Source organism: Ictalurus furcatus, chromosome 4, assembly GCF_023375685.1.
Source record: "Ictalurus furcatus strain D&B chromosome 4, Billie_1.0, whole genome shotgun sequence".
In the NCBI taxonomy this organism is placed as follows: domain Eukaryota; kingdom Metazoa; phylum Chordata; class Actinopteri; order Siluriformes; family Ictaluridae; genus Ictalurus; species Ictalurus furcatus.
In genome coordinates, this window is record NC_071258.1 from 24236801 (window position 1) to 24242800 (window position 6000).

Genomic DNA, 6000 nt, shown 5'->3' on the forward strand with positions numbered 1-6000 from the left:
TGCAGAAGATGGTAGAATTTTGAGGTCAGCAAGCCTCCAAATCTACAATTAGATGCCACCTTCATGCCATCAAACTATTTGGAGGGTGTGTAAAAATAAAGCTTTTTATTTTATTTATTTATTTTTTTTTTAAAGAAAACAATGTTGTGGGCTGTTTTTCGTCCAAAGGCAAAGAACACATGGTTAGGATACATAGCATCCTGGAGATTGTAAATGAAAACGGGTCTGCTTCTGTCAAGAAACTGGCCTGTGGTTGGATCTTCCAGCAGGACAATAATCCAAAACATGTTCAATTCCTTGCAAAAGTGGTTGAGTGCCCACAGAATGAAGCTTTTGACATGAGAGATTCTGTACTGAGAAGTAGTCTCAGATATGTTCTCTCTGTATTGTCCAATCCCATCAAGCATTATATGAGAAGACTCAGTGCTGTTAGGTTGTTACAGAGAGATTACAAAAATTTATGAAATCTAGGGATGCCAATAATTGTGACACATATAGCTGTGTCACAAACAATACATCACCATTGATAAAACATGGAATAAATTGACTCCATTTAAAGGTCAGGCATCTCTCAACTTTTCAGTATTAGATTAAGTTAATTAACCATAGCATTTTTTAAAACCAAGGGTGCCAATAATTTTGGTACTGACTGTAAATAGATGGCTTGCAGCAACATGACACAGCATAGCTAATGAACAGAAGACAAGGGTTAATTAAAGAGTGTTTCTTTTCCTGACAAACTACTATGGCAAAGATTGACCCTTTTACCAAGTCAGAGTTTCCATAACCACTTAATATTTCAGCTGGAGTGTTATGGTTTTGAATGTCTCACTCTTAGAACACTGGAAGCTGTTAGCCCCTGCAAAATGGAGATCAGCAGTGCTTCAGCTTCCCAAATCAGTTGATGCTGTCTGCATTCTGTCTTACTTGGCAAATTAAAGACAAGCAAAGTCAAGTCAGGTTGGTATCAAAAGTTTTATTAAAGTTTAATAACAGCTTATTTCCAGTTGTACAGCATCAGCCATATTTCCTTAGTCCTTGTGTACTTCATCCTTCAATTTCACATACTGTACATCATTTTTTTTAAAAACTCACACACTGTATCCTTCTTCCTTCAAAGTTGCACACTTTATCTTTTATTCTTGAATATGTCATGCTTCACCCTATAAGCTTGTGCATATCATCCTTCTTTCTTTGACGTTGCATAATTTCAGTCTATTCGAATATTTAAACAATAACTTAAAAGCTGCCTTGTCATCCTGCAGCACAAAAGAGCCAAATACAGCTCCTCAGTTTTCAGTGAGCTATAGTGATACTCTGATAACAGATGGTTCTGTCTCTTATGATGTGCGATTAGAAATATTACATCCTCTGGTCTTTAAGTATGAACGAATAAATAAAGCAGAAAATGAATTGTCCATTATTGTCTGCTGAATTTAATCAAATTTGTATTTATTTAGCAATGTTTTATTAATTTAGTGACTTATTCATACCTTTAAAATGAATGATAAGGAAAATATAGCGTTATCTGCATATTCGTACTGTATCTGCTAAGCATGACAATGTCATAAGAGATCAGACATCCTTCAACCTCACAAGATAAAATCTCATGTCCTTCCGCCTTTAATATTGCTCACTTCACTAAACATCTACATTTATGATAAGAGGAAAATTGTTTCATTTTTAAACGATTCTTTAAAATCCGCCTTGACATCCTACAGCATATCAGAGCCAAATAGAGCATTTTGGTTCTCAGTGAGCTTTAATGATGTTCCCTGATAACAGATGGTGTTGTTTCTTATGATATGTCACTGGAAATATTAAATTCTCTGATGTTCAAATGTAAGACTATAAGGATGGAGTCTGCCATTAAGCAATGTTTTATAAATGTATTGTATTATTTAGGTAGCTTTAAAGTGAATAATGAGGAAAAATGTGCGTAATCTGCAGGTTCCTATATGCTAAACACAAACTTTCTTTTCTCACAGATGGCTTATGAAATGGCACTGTGGTTCTCTTTGAAATTGAAAACACCATAACATTGTGACTTAATGATGTGTCACTAACTTGCTACAGCTGAGTGGCAGTGTGTAGCCAAATTTCTCGCATTAGTCATTGCTGATTAAATTATCAATTGCAGTCAGGCATTTTATACAGGATGTGCTTCATTAAATTAAAGCACCCTTATTATGCTATATAAATGTGCCTAATTTTGTTTTTAGAGGTCTCATACAATAGATTTACATGCATCCAAGGTCAAAACACACTTTACTGTTCTCATAATTTACATTGCAGCACCACCTCTTTTTCTCGGTGTTACATACGACTTGCTCAAGGATCCGTTCTCTGCTCTGATTGGTCAGATGTCCCAGTCTGTTGTGATTGGTCTGCCACTTACAGCGCGTGTTGGAAAGGAAATGCCCATTACTGTATCTGAATTTTAGTTCAGTAATAATGTTGTCAGTTTTAACTTATCAATTTGAACCCGAGTCCAATAGTGATACATCGGAAGATCAACCTGAACCACCATCGCAAGCGTGACGAGAACAGGGCGTTTCTCAGTGGTAAGTTTGTATGTAGTTTGACAATAATGTGAGTTAGCCGGTTAGCGGAGGCTAACAGCTAACAGGCTAACAGGTGTGCACTGGCTGTACACGTATACAACACAAAACCATGCATTTGGAACACTGGGTAGAAAATATTTACATAAATAATTGATCAGACTTACAGGTTGTGATCCAGCGGCGCAAAATGGTCCAAATAAAGTGGGTACGGCCACGTCTTTAATGAATAATTGTTTCAAAAATCGCACGTTGACTTCAGCTAGATTTGAGAAGCAGTCGTCAGTGAAATGACTGGAACACGAACGAAGGTTGGAGTTGAACTGCTGTGATATCGTTTGGAAAATGAATTCTAAGTACTGGCGCTTTACATCCTCATCCTTTGGGAGTCCATGCAAAGTGGTTTTGCTTTTGCAGCGCAGAAAACAACATCTTCTAGACATGATCCTAACATGATCTTCGTGAAGAGTTAGGACCTAACTCTTTCAGGACACAACTACTGTACTGTAGCGTTTGAGAGCAGGTCAAAGTACACGTTGTTCACAAGCAACCAATGAAGACCAGAGGTGGGGCTTTTTGTTACAAACATACATAGGTTTGTGCAGGAAATAAGTCTGGAATTACTGACGACTTATTTCAGGTGTTCAGAATCAGTTCTTTCTTTTGGGAGTAAATAACTACGTTTGTCATGGGCTTTGATTTTTGAAACTTTGCAGAAGTTTTTACATTCACAAACAGCTCTATAACATGCTACATCAAAGGTAATATTTGAAAAAGCATAATGGGGCACTTTACGTATCTGGGACATACAATACTATGCAATAGTCTTAGGCACACACAAAGAAATGCTGTAGAACAAAGATGCCTTTAAACATAATGAAACTAAATGTTTCTACATTAAAAAATACTATAAAGTAAACAGTAATAAATGAAACAAAGTCAATATTTGGTGTGACAATCATTTGCTTAAAATAAAAAATTATTAGTAGTCTCAGGTACAGTTTGTGCAGTTTTATAAGGAAATGAGCTGTAAGTTTTATTGAGCATGTTGCAGATCCAGTCACGGTTCTTCTGGAGACTTTGACTGTCGCACTTGCTTCTTATTTTTGCAGCAAAATCCAACAGCCTTCATTGTTTTTTTTTTTGTCTGAAAAGTGCCTCTTACCACTTAATATACTGCTTTCTTTACTGACACATAAACATTTTTCTGTAACATTTAATTTCGTGCTGGAAAACTAATGTTTGTAAATCTAAAATGTTTTTGAACTAACTAAATAATATAGAAGTCATAAAATAAAAATTTACAACAAAAGTTTGTAATAGAAAAATAAGGTGCCTAAGACCTTTACACAGTATTGTATATTAACATTGAATTTTTATTGTGTTAGCAGTATTGGAGCTCTGACTACTGGTGGATACCCAATACAAACCTGATATTTAAGAGATAATGGCCAACAAAGTGTGCAAATATTTTTAAAAAATGTATGTGGTGAAGGTGAGGAACAACACAACACAAAGTGCAGACACTTGGCATGCTTTGCTGAGCACTGCTTAGCATTTGGTGTCATGTAATGGGATTGGAGACGGATGCAAATGCAGTTAAAGCATTTATTTAAGAGACAGGCAGACAATTCCAAATTGAAAGGCAAAAGCATAGTCAAAAAACAACGGCTTAGACGAGAATCGAGAAACATGAGGACAAAACAGGATCAAAACCATGGAACTAAGAACAAGGATCAAAGGCTCGGTACGGGTCTGGTGATAAACATAGAAGCACACAATACTTTGCCCTGAACAAAGACACACGAGGGGTTTAAATGCGAAACGTAATCTAAGGGGATAAAAAAACACAGCAGGGTTGGAGACAGGACAGAAACCAAAACAAAAAACGCACGGGTCATAGTAAACAGTGTCAATGTCAGCTCGGAAGAGTGTGCTGCCGTGCTTCGGGCAGTTCATCTGTTACAGTTGGCTATTTAATAACATTTAAACTCACCCAGGTTTTGATATTTCTCTAACTCAACTGTATGATATGAAAATAACAACTCTCATTTTATTTAGGCAACTTTCTAGTCTAAGGAACAGACTGCTATTATATGATTATTGTGTTTTAGGAGGGCACTATCTTGTACTGTTCTTGTCATTTTTAATTAAATGTCCTCCACTGACTGTTGCATATATTTTATAACATATTCAAATGTCATGTTCACAGTGAACACTCTCCTGGAAGTCATGGATTATCAGTACCCATATGCATACTGGATTAGTTTTATATCGGCATGTGGATGCAATTATTACTAGCATTATCTGATGTTAGTTCCATCCCCGTCTGTCATGTTAAGTGTTCCCATGTCTGGAAAGTCTACACTGTTTTTACCTAATATAAAAGTAGAAATAACCCCAGGAAATACACCAAGCTGACATGCTGAGAAGAGGGTTTTTTTTTCTTTCTTCATTTTTTCTTCACTATGGATGTACTCCATACTGCTGCTATTTCTCTTTCAATCTTACTAAATCCAAACCATGAACAAGTCCTAGCTGAATTTTAAATGAAATACAATAAAATTTAAAAGGACGTGTTAGAGAAGCCACACTTCTGGAGGTTTTAGGTATGTTTCTGAGTTCCTAGCACAGGTACATACTGTACATGTTATGGTCATGTGAACTAATAACCTACATGTCAAAATGATATGTGCACAGTATGCTGAGGAACTGTTCTGTGACAACCATGTGCACATTGTGAAGACTCTAATCATTGTGATCACTTCCTGTGCAAATTGTTCATAATTACCTCAGACTTTCTCTGACAACATTACACCTACTTAAGACATACGGTATGTCTGGTAAATGTTAATAATCCCAGTGGTTTTGTCTCATTTCCTCAGTCTGTGCATTTTCAGTATGCATTTAAAAAATTGTGGCTATGTGGTAACTAGCTAAATCATTAGCCTTTGTAAGTAACTAGCTTATACTAGGTTTTCATGTTGACCAATACAGCGTTGTGCCCTGAATGCTGATGATAGTTATAGAATCAGGAATGTTGTAGAGCTGTGATTTAATTTTGGACTAAAACTTGGAACAGACTGTACTTTGCTAATTACTAGCAATATTCAATTTGCACTCCTAATTCTAATGGCATCAATGTATAGTAATTACTGTTATACAGCAATGATTGTACAATGATTATACAGTAATGACTACTGCTGCTACAGATTTCAGTCTGTCTGTACTACTGCAACATTTGCACATACTCTTCTGTTACGTTTTCACTCAATGACTAAGTATAATGCATATTTCTTGCATGTGTTGTCTAGTCCTGCTGTCTTGCCCTGCACTTTCATACACATGTTTAGTGTATTATTTACTGTTGATTGATAAGCTATAATGAACTCAATTACTACCAATAAAAGAATCTTCAATCAATGTTAGAAGCCAATGA